Raw genomic sequence first — 20,179 nt, forward strand, 5'->3', positions numbered from 1 at the left:
TACATTGTTTAGTCCCAACTACATCCGAAAGAATGTGAGGTCCCAAATACAATTATTTAGTTTCATACAGCACATCTCAATATTCTGCAGGAGACAACATTATGAGCCAGACTATGATGGCCTCCCTAATGCTGAGTAAAACTTCTGTCTACCATTGCCCCATTGACTTCAGTGGGACTAGTTTGTTGTAAGATATTATTTAAGAAGAGTGAAATGTCACAATCTGGACATTAGTGATAATTGCCTTCTCCCTAAAAAGCAATATCTTTTCAACAGAGAGGACATTAACTGAAATGTAATGATGTTAAACATGCTTCAACTAACTTCTCTATTATCAATTTGTGTTTGAGACAATTCAATGTTACAGAGGCCATCATTTGATAAAAGATCATTTCTTTACAGCTTTTGCAATTACAGTATTTGCAAACTACAGTGAAATGCTGACCTTTGAATGGTGAACACTGTCTCTTGCCTTGGGATGATACAACTTACTTCATACAGCATAGGATATATATATAGAGAGAGAGGCCTCGAGCCACACCAAATTCTACTTAAAGGCTGGTGATCTAAAAATGGGTAGGCAAAACTGTTACATAAAGAAATGTTCAAAATCTGCTTACAGCAGCTGGTAAGTACAGTATGTGATTCAAAGTAGAAAAGAAAAGCCTTTTCTAAAGAACCACTATTGGGTTGAGTTTTATTTTTCTTTGAAGAAGGAAACAGTACTGTCTCAACTGGATAACAAATGATTAACCAGCTCCTGTTCATGTTTAAGTTGCAGGAATTTTCACTGTTACAATATTGTAAAAACACCATGTTGGATACACAGAACCACTCATCTTGGCCATCTTTGTATTACACTACAATATACACATGCACAGCAGTAAACAACAACATTCTACATATGAGAAATGAGAATAGTACATTATTTCCCAGGGAGACAAAACTCCCAACAAGCAACCTAATGCTTCAAGGGGTTGGTCCTAAATGGTCAGGAGGTAAGTGGGAACAAAGAGGAGCAACAGGAGAACCCTGTAGTAGAATGTTCACTACTCTGCATCTCTCCATGCTTAGTTCTCTGCTGCTTTCCCAGTCTGCTGGCTCTCTCCATTCTCCATTATTCCCACTTCCCTTCTGTACTGTTCCTTGCATCACACACAACTCTGGGAGGAGGCTAGCCCCCAGCACTCCCCAGGCCGAGCAAAGCTCCTGGCAGGGTAGCTCTGAACCCTGCCCCTTCCGCTTAAGGTCCCGTCCCTTCCAGGTTGGCCCATGGCCACTTCTGAAATTTGTGAAGCGGCCCCAATTCCAAAATTATTGCCCATCCCTGCTCTGTTTACAGATCTACTGCTCTCCCAGCCCCTTGTCAAATCACCTGCAGACCATGAGAAGTGAGCACCTTAGGAGACTTTCTGGGCATTAAGGGGTACTGCAGGCTATTGGAGAATTTCTAGTGGCAGCAGAACTGGGACCAATTCCTTCTCTGGACTAAATGAATCCAATAAAACTTTTAACTGATTCCCATTTTCGATTTTCCAACTTGGGTCTAGCCCAAAAACACTAGAGTGATATTATAACTGTACTGCGCGCCTCTTGATTTAATGTGTCTTAATTTACAAACAGCTGGTTTTATTATTTTGTATTTCTTTATATTAGTGGTGCCCAAAAGTTGTTAGATGGTGTACGGAGAGAGAAGTGAATGCAAAACTGATTATTCACATCCCAATGCTCTTTCCAGACCAAAATAGCCCCATTTTACTGACCTCCAGGACATGCTGTAAAATCCATTTATTGTTTACAGCTTTCACAAAGGGGCAGCTGGGGATGCCTCAACCAGTGGCTTCTAGTCTGTGTCAGGTTCGGCTGGGCTGGGGGCACAGGACTTGCTCTTACCCTGAAAAGAGCAACCTGGGCCAGGTCAGACCCACCCCCAGAAACCTCCCCTGGATGCAGGAAATACTGAACATTTCCCCCTACCCCTATTGTTCCTCAGCTATGGAGTAAGGGCAGGGGTGGTCCGTGAGTATAGGCCGACTTGGCGGTCGCCTAGGGCGTCGCCTTCAATGGGCGCCCGATGATGACGTCATGCCATTGACAGCTATGCAGGCGGGGGTGCCGATCGCATGTTCCGCCTGGAGCGCCAGCTGCCGCAGTCAGCCTCAGGCCGCTCCTGGGTAAGGGCTCACCATATGAGGAACTGCTCTGCCGTCTGCCTAGTCCCCATGCTTCTGGCTCCCTGCATGCCCAGAACCTCCCAACCAATCCTACTGCAAATGAATCTCCACCTTGCTGAGCTTCAACTCCTCCAGTCAGATCCTCCCACTCAGGGGCGGATATAGGGCAGGGTGAACGGGGCAGCCGCCCCAGACCCCGCACTTTAAAAAGCCACTGCGCATGTGCATGGCGTCAGTGTGCATGCGCTGTGGCAAAGGGGGGGCCCTGCGGAATTCTGCTGCCCGGGCCCCGCAAAATGGTCATCTGCCACTGCTCCCACTGACTCTACCATCTTCACCCAGACCACCCCATCCTGTGATTCCCTACACACCCCACCCCCACCTTGATGAGCCCCCTACAGAATCCCTCCCTCCCCCACCTAACTGTACCTGCTAAATACCCCACACCTAGGCCCCCTGTGCTGAGCCTTCACCTGGACTCCCTCTTCTGAGCCCCATTGCTTCTGTACTTAGAACCTACACACACACACAAGCCCATATGCATCGGGATCCACCTCCAGGCTTTCCCAGTGAGCCACCCAGACTGTTTCACAGAGAATGCCCTTGCCTCAAACCTGAATCCCCCCACACTTGAATCCTGCCAAGCTGAGCCTGCCTACCCACACCGGGTATGCCTGGCAGGGAGGGGCAGGGCACTGGGGTGTTTCTGGAGCAGGCCCAGTCCTTGCAATGTGTCAGGCTAGAGGGAGGGTGGCCGTAGGGGGGTTTCAGAGTCATCTCCCATGTCTGTGCTGCTAGCAGCCTGTGCTCCCCACTGCCATACTGGTGCCTCCGCATTTATTGACAATAATTTTAAAATTCTGCACATTCTATTTGAGTGCAGAGTTTTTAATTTTTGGTGCAAAATTCCCTCAGGAGTAATGTAGGAGACAACAGAGCTTACTATCTAAATAGACTATCTATCAAAGCAAGCATTGTTATCCCAATTACCAATAGAGGAACTGAGGCTGAGAGATTTAGGGCTTGAGTCTGCCTCATGGTAAATCAGTTTTTGTCATCCATTTCAGTAAGAGTTGGAGCAGGGTCAAAGTGGCTTCTTTAACCACACAAGAAAAACAGCAGAAGAAACGGGAACTGAACCCAGTCCTCCTAAATTCCAGTCACTTGCCAAAGCCACAAGATCATCCTTCCTCTCTAAAGCATTCTTGAGTTTAGACAGTGACATCTGAAGTTGTCACAAAGGAAATCATTCTGGAAATGAGGATAAAGAGAAGTGCCCCAAATGTTTTGCTTTGCCTATTTCATGGGTGGCCATAATTCCTTGCAGTCTGAAATGTCATTTTGAATGTGATCATCAGTTTACAGTAATGTGGAAACAATCCAACAATATTTCTTAACAATTCAGTATTGTTAAGTCAAAAAGTATGGCTATGGTTCTCCAGCAGGTCCACTGCATTTTAACCCTTTTATATACTCTCCTTTGATTGGATGCATTCATGACCCTGGAATTCACTCCAGGGATCTTGTAAGATGTGCAAGAGCTTGTACTACCCATATCACAGCCCTGAGTCGAGAGAGAGAGAGACGTTCAGTCCTCTGAGCTGTCATTTCAGTAGCTTATATAAGCATGATGGGTCTAATCCAAAGCCTATTGAGGTCGGTGAGATCCTTTCCATTGACTTCAGTGGGCTTTGAATTGCTCCTGACATCACTAAAATAAAATGGAATTGAACAAGCATTATCAGTGGGGCAAGAAATCAGACATACAGGCTTGACAGATTATCTCATTGAGATAATCATCGAGAGCTCATTTCATTTATTTATTTCAATATCAGGAATAAAACTCTCACATTATTCAACGATTAGTTTATACTTTCTGTATTTTCTGTGTGTTTGGAGATACAGGCAATACAAGGATTACTAGCATTCGTTGCTCTTTTTTCCCCTCCCAATACACCTTTAAGGGCTTGGAACATTGTTTTTCCTCCTTAAACTTTAGGAAAGCCAGTTTTTAAAGGATTCCTTATGTGTTGGAGTGGCAGAAGGAGATTGACTGCAGGACTCCATATGGAAGCATACAAATTACGAGGGCCATGGACAGCAGTCTAAGTTAAACTGACAAAAGTCACGCATCCAGTTCTGGCACCAGACACTCAGTGCTGACACAGCCAGACAGAAATAACCTGATCAATGTGCCAAATCTCTCTTCATTTTCCTGTTTCTTCACCTATTATCCCGCTCCAAATACCCTGTCATATAGACTGCACTAGTCTCAGCTTGCATGTGGTTCCCTCCAGGCAGTATTAACTTTCAAACACTTATTGATTTATGTGAAAATTATTATTTAAATTAAAGCCTTGTTGCAGTTCCTAATATTCTTAAATGTTACCTTTCTCAACAACAGCACTGACAGATGCCTCATACAAGACACTCTGCCTCTGAATGGAAGGACACTTTGAAGACACAGAGGTTACATAAAGAGCTAGCTGGTTAGCTTTCTGCTGTGTTCTGCACATACCAAATGTAGATCAACCAACATACTGACCAAATGTCTGTCTTCAGTCAGTTTCTACTCAGCTGTTATGCACATTTCAATGAGGATTTGCTTGAGTAAGAGCTGAGTAAGGACTTAGGGTAATCAGGATTTGACCTCCTGCTTGTAACCATATCTACATTTATCAGTGCCCACACCATCACCCAGGGGTAGTGCCTGATCCCAGGGCTGAGAGAGGCAAGCTCCCACTCTTTCAACCTCAGATCCCACTCCTTCCAACCAGGACTCCATGGGAGCCAAGTGCACCCCCACTGTATGGACAGGCTACCCTCTCCTTGTAGATGGCATGGGCCAGAAGATTCATCAGAAGCATGGGAAGGGGGCCAGTGTATGGCTCCAGCATTCCCTGGCCCCAGTTGCAGCACATGGGGAGGGAGAGAGAGAGTGGGAAGCCCCAGCCTTCCCTGGTGTCAGCAGGAGCATGGGGAGAGCAGGCAGGGCATGTCCACAGCCTTCCCCGGAACATGAGGAGGGCAGGCCCCAATCCTGGAGGGCATGTGATGGGCAGCCCCCTCCAACCCCAGCTTTCCCATCCATAAGTCACGGTGGAGCTGAAGCCCAGACAGCCCTGGGAGACTGATATGGAGATACTCTGAAGAGGAGCACAAGCTTGGGGTGGAGGTTGGCTGTTTGGGAAGGCATTGTCTTCCCCTGCATCTTATAATGTTGCTCTTACTACTTACCATCTCTTAAGTGCTTCACAATCATTGGTGTATGTTTCCTCACAACCCTCATGTGAGGGCAGGGAAGTACAATTATTGTGAGAAACTGAGCACAGAGACCTGAACAGAGAGACGCAAAAGCAAGATGGCAGACACAAACTTAGCTCCCAGTGAGACTTTTGCTCAACTACCATTGCTTTAAAATTAAACACAAGAAATCAGGAAGAACATGAAATCCTGATGCCTTAACTACAAGGCCTCTGTTTTTCTGGCCCTTTTAATGGGCCCATGTGATGACTGTTGCCCATGCTTTTCTCACTGTAAAAAGACAAAATTAATACAATGTAATTGAAAAGAAAATATTACCCTTTCCAAGGGAACGTCTAAACTACATGCCTCCGTCGACGGAGGCATGTAGATTAGCCAGATCGGCAGAGGGAAATGAAGCCGCGATTAAAATAATCGCGGCTTCATTTAAATTTAAATGGCTGCCCCGCTCTGCCGAACAGCTGTTTGTCAGCAGATCGGGGCAGTCTGGACGCGCCGCCCCGACAAAGAAGCCTTTCTTGATCGACACAGGTATGCCTCGTGAAACCAGGTTTACCTGTGCCGATCAAGAAAGGCTTCTTTGTCGGCGCGGCATGTCCAGACTGCCCCGATCTGCCGACAAACAGCTGATCGGCAGAGCAGGGCAGCTATTTAAATTTAAATGAAGCCGCGATTATTTTAATCGCGGCTTCATTTCCCTCTGCCGATCTGGCTAATCTACATGCCTCCGTCGACGGAGGCATGTAGTCTAGACACACCCCAAGAGTGAGAGCTGGTTAGATTGGGGAAGGGAAGAGAAGGACACGTAAAGATTTTTCTCATATTCTTTGAGTGCATTTTGAGCATTCAATTGTTCTCATTACATGAGTTAGGAATCTAAGGCTATGTCTACACTGCAGGATTTTTCCCGGATACCAGAGGTATTCGGGAAAACCCCCACCACATCCAGTGAATGCATTTGCTCTTCACTTTTTTTTTTCGCGGAAGAGCAAATACACTCTTTCGGGGAGCCCTGTATTCCTTGTTCTACGAGGAATAAGGGTTCCTCCGAAAGAGGAGGCTTTTCTGCCATTTGGCCCACCTAGACTAGGCCAAATGGTGGAAAAGCCTCTTCTGGAAAAGCAATCAGAAAAAGCTACCCAAATTGCGTCGTGCAATTTGCATAGCTTTTTCTGATAAAATCCTATAGTGTAGACCTAGCCTGAAAGGCAGGCTTGTAACATGGATGCAGTTGCCAGAGGTATGCAGGAAGGCGAGCCCTGAGGGAGGTTTATATGCTCAAAGTGGAGTGGCGACTTAGTAATCTGATAAAAATTAGTAGTGCTGTTCTACCTGCAAGCGGAGCTGTTAATACACTTGCATTTTTGGGCTGCATAGCTGAAAAGTCAGTGGATTTGGCTACATGACCTTGACATGAGCAGTGCTTGATGAAATTTGAGCCCTGAGAAGAAAACATTTCTGTGGGTTTGCGTCTCTATTTTGTGGTTGGTTCCCTGCAAGGCTTGTTAGTCAGCTTGAGCCATTGCACTTGCTCTGCGAAAAAAATGTAAGGGCTTTATTACCAATTATGAGCTAGCTGGTGGCAGTTAGCCAGAGCTTGGATTAGGTACTGTGCAAAGCCTTAGCAGCCCACAAGAGCTTGGAAACTATTGTGACCCAGGAGGCACAACTATTCTTGGAGGGTACGTCTACACTACAGCGCTAATTCGAACTAACTTAGTTCGAATTAGTTAATTCGAACTAAGCTAATTAGAACTAACGCGTCTAGAACTAAAAACTAGTTCGAATTAGCATTTTGCTAATTCGAACTAGCGCGTCCACATTAAGCGGACCCTGAACTGGGGTTAAGGATGGCCAGAAGCAGTGCTGGAGATGCTGTCTCAGGCTAGCCGAGGGCTGTGCTTAAAGGGTCCCGACCCCCACCCCGGACAGACAGTTCTCAGGGTGCCCCGCTTGCAAAGCAGTCCTGGCTTGGAATGCCCAGAGTACCCACACTGGGCACATCACAGCACTCGGCCATCAGCCCAGCTGCACTTGCCGCAGGCTGCCATCTGGGGAGAGGGGGCAATTGGGGGACTGCAGGAGAGCTTCCACCCCCAGAAGCCCGCAGAGCCAGCCCAGTCCTCCCCATCGGGGGCGCGTACCCCATTCCTCCCTCACCTCCTTCCACTTACCCTTCCCTAGCCCCTCTTCTTGATGTACAAAATAAAGGTCAATTGTGTTCAAAAATGGAATCTGTCTTTATTGAACAAAACTGGGGGAGACTGGGAAAAGGAGGTGGGAGAGGGGAAGAGAGAGGGTGGAAGAGGGGAGGGCAACTAAAATGATCAGGGGTTGGGAACAGGTCCCATATGAAGAGAGGCTAAAGAGACTGGGACTTTTCAGCTTAGAAAAGAGGAGACGGAGGGGGGGACAGGATAGAGGTCTCTAAAAGCAGGAGTTGGGTGGAGAGGGTGCATACAGAAAAGTTCTTCATTAGTTCCCATAAAGAAGGACTAGAGGACACCAAAGGAAAGGAATGGGTAGCAGGCTTCAAACTAGTAACAGAAAGTTGTTCTTCATAAAGCAAAGAGTCAACCTGTGGAACTCCTTGCTGCAGGAGGCTGTGAAGGCTACAACTAGAACAGAGTTTAAAGGGAAGTGAGATCAAGTCATGGAGGTTGGGTCCATGAAGTGGTATTAGCCAGGGGGTAGGAGTGGTGTCCCTGCCCAAGGTTTGTGGAAGGCTGAAGAGGGATGGCATGAGACAAATGGCTTGGTCACTGTCTTCGGTCCATCCCCTCCAGCGTCCCTAGGGTTGGCCGCTGTCGGCAGACAGGCTACTGGGCTAGATGGACCTTTGGTCTGACCCAGGACGGCCATTGTAAGCTCAGGGCTCAGGGTTGGGGGTCTCCGTGGACCACCTTGATTTTCATGCACACCTGCTCCTGGGTGGCCAGGCTGGCAGCTCTCCTGCCCTAGCCAGCCAATTCCCTGTGCCTAGTGCGGAGGTCGTGGACGAGGTCCACGATGTCCGCACTAGCCCAGGAAGGTGCCCGCCTCTTGCGGTCCCGGGCAAGCTCCCGCGAGCCACCAGCCTGGTCCCGGGAAGAGGGGGATGGCTGGGGGGCATCGGGTGGGTGGCTCGATCCGTGCCAGGTGCAGGGTCTGCTGGCTGGGTGCTGGCAGGCTTGCACCTGGCACGGGCACCGTAGCCAGCCCGTGCCCCTTTAAGGGGTCCGGGGCAGGGAGGGGAGCAGACGAGTTTCCCTGGTGTTGGCCAGAGTGGCCACCAGGGAAACCTGGGGAGGGCTAGCCTCCCACTAGTTCGAATTAAGGGTCTACACAGCCCTTAATTCGAACTAGTAAGTTCAAACTAGGATTAATCCTCGTGGAATGAGGAGTATCTAGTTCGAACTAAGCGCTCCGTTAGTTCGAATTAAGTTTGAACTTACGGAGCGCTAGTGTAGCGCCTATGAAAGTTAGTTCGAACTAACATCCGTAGTAGTTCAGTGTAGACATACCCGGAGATACTTGTGCCCAGGGGAGTGACTATGCTGTACCCTCTGTACCAGCCAAAGGATGGTACAGCTCAGTTTGACTAACAGCCTTATGGCAGCAGTATGTACTTGCAGATACATGTGGCTGGAGTAGTCTCTGTGGTCCCCTGAATTGAGGGACTGCAATTATCTGTTACACAGAGCATCCGAGAGGCAGGTGTGAAAAAACAGTCTGAAGGTTCCTTAATGCAAATGAGATTCCTCTGTTTGTCTCATTCTCACTAGAGCTAAATCCTTCTGCAATACCTACTGATGCTCTGAGCAAGTATTGTCTTATTTAGTTCTTAATGGTAGTTAATTATAGTTATTTGCATTTTAAAATCTTTATTCTCTGGGTAAAAATGCCTCAGTGATAAAAAGGAAGCTGCCTAACTCTACTCACACAGCACTTCCATAAGCTTTATGGCAAACCAAGAATGGTAACTGTAACATACAGTATGCCAATTATTGCATTCCAGAAATAATTCTCCAAGAATTTTGAAGTGGAATGGCTGCATTATATAAACAAATAATCCCTTTTGGTCTCGGTTCTTAAAAATAGTTGTACCTCAACTGTTTTCTCCCCTTCAAATTCATCATATCATCTGGCTCTGATGCTGCAACTATTGGACAGATAATAGTCAAACAATTTCCTCTGGAGCAGCTTTGAGCCATTATTTTGATTCCAGCTTGGCAGTCACTCTTGTTGATTCCTTAACTTTAAAAGTGTAGTCATCAGTATGTTCCAGATAGGTGTAAAAGGAAATCTCAGAAAAGAAAACACGGAAGCATAGGACTGGAAGGGACTTCAAGAGGTCATCTAGGCTAGTCTCCTGCACCTGTGGCAGGACTAAATATTATCTAGACCATCCCTGACAAGTGTTTCTCTAACCTGTTCTTTAAAATCTCCCATAATGGAGATAACACACTTTCCCTGGCCAATTCATTCCAGTACTCCACCATTCTATAAATTAGGAGATTTTTCTTGACATCCAACCTAAACTGACTTTGCTGCAATTTAAGCCCATTGTTTCTTGTGCTATCATCAGAGATTAACAAAAACAATTTTTCTCCCCTCTCCTTGTAACAATCTTATGTCCCTCCACCCCCAGTCTTCTCTTCTCCATACTAAACAAACCCAGTTTTTTCAATCTTCCCTCATAGGCCATGTTTTCTAGACCTTTACTCATTTTTTTGCCCTTCTCTGAATTTATTTCAGTTTGTCCAGATCTTGTCCAGATCTTTCCTGAAATCTAGCACCCTGAACTGAACACAGTACTCCAACTGAGACCTAAACAATGAGGAGTAGAACAGAAGAATTACATCTTGTATCTTGCTTACAACATGCCTGCTAATTTCACCCCGAATGATGTTTGCTTTTTTGCAATAGTATCACAGTGTTATAGTATGTGATCCACTATGGTCCCCAGATCCCTTTCTGCACTACTCCTCCGTAGGCAGTCATTTCCCATTTTGAATGTTTGCCATTGATAGTTCCTTCCTTTGGAGGAGTGCTTTGCATTTGTCCTTTTTTAATTTCATCCTTTTTCACTTCAGATCATTTCTCCAGTTTGTCCAGATTATTTTGAATTATAACCCTATCCTCCATAGTCCTTGCAACCTCTACCAGCTTGATATCATCTGCAAACTTTGTAAGAGTGCTTTCTTTCTCATCTTATACAATTATTTTTTAAAAGGTATGATAGTTTAATAGTACCCTAGCAGTCTAGGCAAACACAATATGCTTCCACAGAGAGGAAGGCATACACACAACTAACTTGAGACACATGGGCCCTATGCAATCCATAACAGGTTGCTTTATGCTGACAGATATGGCTGACTATCTACCAGCAGCCTCTTCAAACAGTTTGCAGTATTGGGACCTCTATTAGCTTGAAGACGTAAGCAGGTTTATATGACACTGTTCCAAATGTGTCCGTGGCCATCTGGAGTCTTGTCTACTCTGGTGCTTCTATCATTGTTACCACTAGTGAAGCTTTACCTTTATTAGCAATAGCAGGAACTTTTTTTTTCCAGAAAAGAAGCTAGTGCAGAGATGGCTCTAGCATGGAGCCAGGTCTACATGAAGGGAGAAAGTCAACAGAAAGATATGCAACTCCCACTACATGAATAGCTTAGCTGGAGTTGACTTATGTTAGGTAGAGTTTCCATGCTAGGTCGAGGGGAGAGTTCCCTTATTCCTGGTGACCCTGTGGAGTATCAGAGTGAGTTGATAAGGCAGGCCTGCACAACATACGGCCCACAGGCCATATGCGGCCTGAAGGGGCTCACTGTACGGCCTGTGACGACTTTCGGAAATAACTTTCGCTCTCCTGTGCCTCCCTCCTCTCTTCCACTCTCCTCTACTCCCCTTTTGAATGCGACGCTCTCTTGTGTCGGCGCCTCTCCCCCTGACGTCAGGGATGCACGCATGCTCTGGCCCCGCCCTATGCCCACATGCGGCCCCACCCCCACTTCCGGCTCCCGTCCCAGGACTCAGCCCCCCTGCACGCTGCTTGGCTGGGCAGCTGCTTGCACGGCACAGACCACTGTCAGAACGCTGCGCTCCCCATGCGGCACGGGAATCGGCGCTGTTGGAGTGCAGGGCGGGTCCGGCTGGGCACTGGACGGAAGCCTGGTGGCACCGCCTCCTGTGGTTGCACGCTGAAGCCGGACAGTGTGGGCTTTGTTTGTATGCCCGACATGCATGGTTATTTTGTTTGTTTGTTTGCCCGCATATTCGGTATTTTTTGGGAGAGCATCTGGCAACCCTACTTGCGGGCCACAGCTGTTTTCTTTGGAGTAATATGGCCCTCACCACTTTCCGAGTTATGCAGGCCTGTGATAAGGGCACCATCAAAGGTTTATTTAGCAGGTCTTTACTAAATCCACTAAATTGAAGCCCGGGAGATCAAACTCCTCACTGCTGATCTCCCAGTAAGTGGAGACAAATCCTGGATTAAAATATTTACACCAAGTGACTCCTTTGGCTAATTTCAAGAACAGAACTGCGAAACTCAAGAAGCTACATCCAGAGCCAGAGTGAGGGCTCCCGAGGTGCAAGAGGGGATTGTCCCTGAACAACAACAACAAAAAAATCTGTATAATACATGAGGCTGGCCTTGTAGTCCAAAGGTTCATATTCTACACTATCATAAGAGCCATTTTTCCATCTCAACACCAGCGTCATTCATTCCCTTCACTTTCAGAGATGAGAATGCTGCAGAAGCACCATCCATCAACCAATTTCTCAAGAGCAGCACTGAGGAAAAAAAGTTGTCCTAAAATTATTCAGAATTTTTCTACTCCTCTAGGATAAAAATGGCATGAGGGGGGAAAAAACTCAGTGAATAGCTGAGTATCAGTTACTTTTTTTCACCCAGAGACCACCACTTAGTCTATTTTTTCTCACTTAGGTAGTAAAGAGAAATAACTCTAGCCACAATAGTGGCAAAGTTGTTTTAGAGCTTCTCTGGTATTAAGGGATGGGAAAAGGGAAAGTAGTAAGTAAAAAATTGTTACTCTTGCTTTGCATGTGTTTATTTTGGACCAACTGGACTAGACTGCAACTAAAACTTTATGGACCTAATAAAATTCCCAACATTCTCAGACATGGATCGTGATGTTTATACATATTAGGCAAAATACAAAGGTGTATTTATGAGGCAAATGGAAGTACTTTGAGATACTTGCGCTCAGACAAGGCATAAGGCACATGTAAGAGGTTTATTAAAAATCTAATACAGGTACAGTTAGGCTGATCAGAGCTCTTCCTATCTAGGGAACATGAAGGCATACCTCATATTCCAAAAATTATGCATAAATCACCTTATGGCCATGTAATTCCCTTACAGGAACAGAGGTGGACAGCAGTTTTCATTAACAAGGAAAGGGAACACCAATAAGCAGCTTTTGTGTCTAACTGCCACCATCAAATATATAGCATCCCTTGGTTCAATCAGCAAATTATACTGTTTCCCAGAAGAGGAATGATGGCTCTTAGTATGGATGAACAGGGCCTTACCCGCCAGCATTTTCTTATTTAGGAATGTGGTGGAATTGATTATTGCCGGGAGCAAACACACTTCTGTCAATATGCAGATAATCCTACCTCCCAGGCCCATCCCCCAAGAAGAAAATAAACCTTGTTTGTGAAATCTCCTTCTGTCATGCATGACTTTTTTACTGATGTCAAAATTAAGTTTTTTGGATACTTCCTATTACTGAAAGACCACTCCTCTCCTGCTCCCTCCTTCCCCCACTCTACTCAAATTCAGCATATGTTTCTAATTTAGATTATGTTTCCAGCAGATGTTGCAGGACTTGAAGGCCCTGCTTTCTCTTTCATTAAGAAGGTACTTGTAATATTTCTTTTATTGGGTTGGATAGAAAAAGCATGTAATATGATGTTTAAAAGAAAATAAATCAGTGTTATTTCATAATCTCTTGCCTCTTTTTCCTGGTTAATAAGGGAGATTCAAAGAGCAAAGTGTGATGGACCGGGCCGGATCTGGGCACCGCTGTAGGCATCAGCTTAGGGTAAATTGCTCACAAGCAGGGCTACTTATAGCCCTCAACTGGAGATCTTTCCCAAATAGGTCACAAACCAGTCACACAGAGCACTTCAGCTGCCAATCTGGCCAGCAGGAAGCCTCACAAGCAAAACCCATCAGACAATCCAGCTTTCTCTGTGCCACAATCAGCCCCGGACCTTATACACAGGTGACAGGTTATAAAACCCGATCTCACCAACTCTGAACAGTCCAAAAGAACCAGCTATGTTCCCAGGACAATTTACTCTTTAGATCTTACCCACAAGAGCATGCTGGACCAATTCTTGAGAATCTAAAATCTAGAGGTTTATTAATAAAAGAAAGAAAAGGTTGAGAGTAAGATTGTTAAGGAGAATACATGACATACATCAATCACCAAGTTCTTGATGCAGGCTCCTAGTAGAGATGTTACAAACTGCTAGCTTAGAAGTCTCTAGTGTACATCCTATATCAGGATGAGTGAGCAGTCATTCCCAGCTCTCTATCTCTAACAAGGATGCATCTGGAATCAGGAGCAAGACTAAAGACAAGATGGAGACAGCCTCATGGGATTTTTATATTCCTGCTGCCTTCCAAACTAGAGCTGGTCACATAATCAAGCGACCTGTCTGTGTTTCACATGCAAGTAGCTATTATGCACTGGTTATTCTGCAGGCTTCCAGACACATTCCTCAGGTGTGTATTGGCCACTGAGAGCCATTGCCCATGGAGCAGTGCTAATTAGCAGAGCTATTCACTGAACAATCCTTCCTCACAATCAGCAGTCCAAGCCCATTGCTCCCTCTCAGAGGGTATGTCTACACTACCCTCCTAGTTCGAACTAGGAGGGTAATGTATGCATACCGCACTTGCAAATGAAGCCCGGGATTTGAATTTCCCGGGCTTCATTTGCATAAGCGGGGAGCCGCCATTTTTAAAACCCCGCTGATTCGAACCCCGTGCAGCGCGGCTACATGGGGCTCGAACTAGGTAGTTCGAACTAGGATTCCTATTCCGAACTACCGGTACACCTCGTGGAATAGGAATCCTAGTCCGAACTACCTAGTTCGAGCCCCGTGTAGCCGCGCTGCACGGGGTTCGAACCAGCGGGGTTTTAAAAATGGCGGCTCCCCGCTTATGCAAGTGAAGCCCGGGAAATTCAAATCCCGGGCTTCATTTGCAAATGCGGTATGCCTACATTACCCCGCTAGTTCGAACTAGCGGGGTAGTGTAGACATACCCAGAATGATCATGGGTACATTTGGTTCTAATATGAAGTTCTATGCTGATCATCTGCTGTTTTAGTAGAACAGATCATTTTGGTTCTTATGACAATGCATTCATATTTCCAAAGGATCTGAAGGTCTCAAATCACCCAACCTTTTCTTTCCTTGCAGTACATATTATATTCCACCAGGTGCATCATGGTATAGGCAACTCTTAGCCCTGAGAGATGGTGTGCCTAGTTATTCATCTGTATTGAAGCATTGTACCAGTACTTGCTACTGTTTATACAATCCTTCATGTTGTCTGCCAGCTGATAAAAGTTATGACTGGATACGTCATAACCCAAGTTTGGTATGTTAGTTTTAATAGGCTTATTGTCTTCCTATTGTGTGATTGCATCCAGAGAAGACCTACATGGGGATTAATAGGCAATTGTACCTGCAATAATTGACAGGGTCAGGTATCTTAGATTTTTCTCATTTCCCTCTTAGAGCAAACAAAGCATTGCTAGGCAAAGGCTGCAGATGTCAGTAGAAATGAGGCCTAGCAAAGTATTGACTGCTATCTTTATTTTGACCAAGTAGGGGATATTAAGGGTACATGATTAGCACCGTCTCTGTTGTGCTACAAGACAGCACAGTGCAGCAAGAATACTCCTTTTAATAGGTTAACAGATTTTCATGAATATAGGAAAATCCTTGGATGGCAGAAAGCCCACACAATCAGTTGTATGCAACCACCTCCATTTCCTCTCTTCCTCCAGGTAGGAGGCATGTTTGTGAGAGGCAGGTGGTGTACCAAATGGGGACAGAGAGAGAGAAGGGCAGAGATCCCTAGCTAGTGTGGTATCTGGCTGCAGTAGGGGTAATTTAGAATGGCTCTAATTTATGCCAGCGGCCATTGTGGCTACAGCTAGCCCAGGATAATAGGAGAGGAAAGATGGCTTAAATCTACCTTCCCTCCCCATACTTTTCTCCTTAACTATCCTGAATATAAATTCTGACTCATTGAAGCTTAAGTCCTAACTACCCACAGAGGAAAAATGAAATCTCTTTAGAACAGATTGTAATATCATTGATGTTACCATGCCATGAAAGCACCCGACTACATGATATTTATTCCACTATATTTTCATAAAGTCCTGACCCTAAAGAGAATAAATCTTGTAGCCCTGAACATCAAAGATGATAGTACAAAACATTTAAGCTCCTGAGGAGAGGGGGCATTTGTTCTGTGTACTGGATAAAAATTGTATGTAAAAATAGGGTTTTATTAAAAAATGAAAATCCAACTGGAAAAACCACACACAAGAAAGCAAACATCATAGAATCATAGAATACTAGGACTGGAAGGGACCTTGAAAGGTCATTGAATCCAGTCCTCTGCCCTCTCGGCAGGACAAAGTACTGTCTGACCATCCCTGATAGACATTTATCTAACCTACCCTTAAATATCTCCAGAGATGGAGATTCCACAACCTCCCTGGGCAATTTATTCCAGTGTTTATCCACCCTGACAGTTAGGAACTTTTTCCTAACTTCCAACCTAAACCTCCCTTGCTGCAGTTTAAGCCCATTGCTTCTTGTTCTATCCTCAGAGGCCAAGATGAACAAGTTTTCTCCCTCCTCCTTATGACACCCTTTTAGATACCTGAAAACTGCTATCATGTTCCCCCTCAATCTTCTCTTTTCCAAACTAAACAAACCCAATTCTTTCAGCCTTCCTTCATAGGTCATGTTCTCTAGACCTTTAATCATTCTTCTTGTTCTTCTCTGGACCTTCTCCAATTTCTCCACATCTTTTTTGAAATGCAGTGCCCAGAACTGGACACAATACTCCAACTGAGGCCTAACCAGCGCAGAGTAGAGCGGAAGAATGACTTCCCGTGTCTTACTCACAACACACTTGTTAATGCATCCCGGAATCAGGTTTGCTTTTTTTGCAACAGCATCACACTGTTGACTCATATTTAGCTTGTGGTCCACTATAACCCCTAGATCCCTTTCTGCCATACTCCTTTCTAGACAGTCGCTTCCCATTCTGTATGTGTGAAACTGATTGTTCCTTCCTAAGTGGAGCACTTTGCATTTGTCCTTATTAAACTTCATCCTGTTTACCTCAGACCATTTCTCCAATTTGTCCAGATCATTTTGAATTACGACCCTATTCTCCAGAGCAGTTACAACCCCTCTGAACTTGGTATCATCTGCAAACTTAATAAGTGTACTTTCAATGACAATATCTAAATCGTTGATGAAGACATTAAACAGAGCCGGTCTCAAAACAGACCCCTGAGGAACCCCACTAGTTATACCTTTCCAGCAGGATTGAGAACCATTAATAACTACCCTCTGAGTATGGTTATCCAGCCAGTTATGCAACCACCTTTAGTAGCCCCATCTAAGTTGTATTTGCCTAGTTTATTGATAAGAATATCATGCGAGACCGTATCAAATGCCTTACTAAAGTCTAGGTATACCACATCCACCACTTCTCCTTTATCCACAAGACTCGTTATCCTATCAAAGAAAGCTATCAGATTGGTTTAACATGATTTGCTTTTTACAAATCCATGCTGGCTGTTCCCTATCACCTTGCCACCTTCCATGTGTTTGCAGATGATTTCCTTAATTACTTGTTCCATTATCTTTCCTGGCACAGAAGTTAAACTAACTGGTCTGTAGTTTCCTGGGTTGTTCTTAGCTCCCCTTTTATAGATAGGCACTATATTTGCCCTTTTCCAATCTTCTGGAATCTCTCCTGTCTCCCATGATTTTCCAAAGATGATAGCTAGAGGCTCAGATACCTCCTCTATCAGCTCCTTGAGTATTCTAGGATGCATTTCATCAGGCCCTGGTGACTTGCAGGCATCTAACTTTTCTAAGTGATTTTTAACTTGTTCTTTTTTTTATTTTATCTTCTAAACCTACTTCCTTCCCACTAGCATTCACTATGTTAGGCATTCCTTCATCAGACTTTTCTCTCAGGTGAAGATCAAAACAAAGAAGTCATTAAGCATCTCTGCCAGTTCCAAGTTTCCTGTTACTGTTTCTCCCTCCTCACTAAGCAGTGGGCCTACCCTGTCCTTGGTCTTCCTCTTGCTTCTAATGTATTTATAAAAAGTCTTCTTGTTTCCCTTTATTCCTGTAGGTAGTTTGAGCTCATTTTGTGCCTTTGCCTTTCTAATCTTACCCCTGCATTCCTGTGTTGTTTGCCTATATTCATCCTTTGTAATTTATCCTAGTTTCCATTTTTTATAGGACTTTTATTTTTAGATCATGCAGGATCTCATGGTTAAGCCAGGGCAGTCTTTTGCCATATTTTCTATCTTTCCTACACATCGGAATAGCTTGTTTTTGGGCCCTTAACAATGTCCCTTTGAAAAACTGCCAACTCTCCTCAGTTGTTTTTCCCCTCAGTCTTGATTCCCGTGGGACCTTACTTATCAGCTCTCTGAGCTTACCAAAATCCACCTTCCTGAAATCCATTGTCTCTATTTTGCTGTTCTCCCTTCGACCCTTCCTTAGAATTGTGAACTCTATGATTTCATGATAACTATCACCAAGGCTGCCTTCCACTTTCAAATTCTCAACCAGTTCCTCCCTATTCGTTAAAATCAAATCTAGAACAGCTTCCCCCCGGTAGCTTTTTCAACCTTCTGAAACAAAAAGTTGTCACCAATGCAGTCCAAGAACTTATTGAATAGTCTGTGCCCCGCTGTGTTGTTTTCCCAACATATATCGGATAGTTGAAGTCCCCCATCACCACCAAATCTTGGGATTTGGATGATTTTGTTAGTTGTTTAAAAAAAGCCTCATCCACCTCTTCCACCTGGGTAGGTGGCCTGTAGTAGACACCTAGCATAACATCAATCTTGGTTTTTTACCCCTTTTAGCTTAATCCAGAGACTCTCAACACTTCCGTGTCCTACGTCCATCTCCAGCTCAGTCCAAGTATGTACATTTTTAATATATAAGGCAACACCTCCTCCCTTTTTTCCCTGTCTATCCTTCCTGAGCAAGCTGTACCCTTCTATCCCAACATTCCAATCATGTGTATTATTCCACCAAGTTTCTGTGATGCCAACAATGTCATAGTTGTACTTATTTATTAGCACTTCCAGTTCTTCCTGCTTATTACCCATACTTCTTGTACTTGTATTTAGGCATCTAAGATACTGATTTGATCTTGCCTCCCAGTTTTGCCCTGACACTCCTCACTCTCTGTCATTATAGCCCACGCTCCCTCCCATTTCCAACCCATCTCTCAGGTTTCCATGTTCTTCACTTACCTGTGGGCTTTGCTCACCTGTCCCTGTTGAACCTATTTTAAAGCCCTCCACATTAGGTTAGCCATTCTGTATCCAAATAGGATCTTTCCCCTCCTCGAAAGGTGGATGCAATCCCTGCTTAGCAGTCCTTCCTGGAATAGCATCCCATGGTCGAGGAAGCCAAAGCCCTCCTGGCGACACCATCTTCACAGCCAGGCATTCACCTCTAGGATGCACTTGTCTCTGCCCGGGCCCCTACTTTTGACAGGAAGGATCGAAGAGAATACCATCTGCTCTCCAAACTCCTTCACCTGTACTCCCAGAGCTCTGAAGTCACTCTTGATCCATTCAGTGTCACACCTCGCAGTATCATTTGTGCCCACATGGATGAGTAGCATGTGGTAGTAGTCAGAGGGCTGGATAATGCCTCCGTAACATCCCGGATACAGGCCCCCAGCAGACAGCATACCTCCCAAGATGAAATGTCAGGGCGACAGATGGGCACCTCCGTCCCCCTCAGAAGAGAGTCTCCGACCACCACTAGCTACGTTTCCTATTCACGGTGGTGGCAGCAGACCTCCCAGCCTTGGGGGTACGGGGCTTCTCCTCCTCTGTTGTAGGGGGTGATTCCTTATCTCCTGTATCAAGAAAAGCATAACGGTTTCCTAGTACCATGGCAGGAGGGCTCAGAGCAGGGGTGGAACACTGCCTGCTGCCAGAAGTAACCAGCTGCCAGTGTCCACCCTGGGCCATCTCCTCCTCCACCAGTGATGTGTCAGCAGTCCTGTGGACTGGGACAGTTACCTCAGCTGTCTCCACATGCACACTGTCCAGGAATTGCTCATGGATTTGGATGCTCCTCAACCAAGCCACCTCCTCCTGTAGCTCTCCCACCTGCTGCCTGAGAGATTCCATCAGCAGGCACCTTTCACATTGGATGGTCCCCTGAGCCTGGATATCAATAAGTGGGAATTGCAAGCCACAGTCCCTGCAAAACCACACCAGGATCTGGGTAGAGGCATACATGCTCAGGCGCTCTGTCTGGTTACAGGCGCAGGTGGAGGAGACAGAAGCAGTGCTGGCACAGGTGTTGCGGGTCTTCCTAACCATCGTAGGCCTCCCTCTGTCAAACTCCCTCTTAAACTCCCCTGTCTGCAGCCCTCTGTCCGCTTTCACTCCCCTGGTCGCTCTACC

Source organism: Pelodiscus sinensis, chromosome 4 (genome assembly GCF_052426305.1).
Source record: "Pelodiscus sinensis isolate ZL-2025 chromosome 4, ASM5242630v1, whole genome shotgun sequence".
Taxonomy (NCBI): domain Eukaryota; kingdom Metazoa; phylum Chordata; order Testudines; family Trionychidae; genus Pelodiscus; species Pelodiscus sinensis.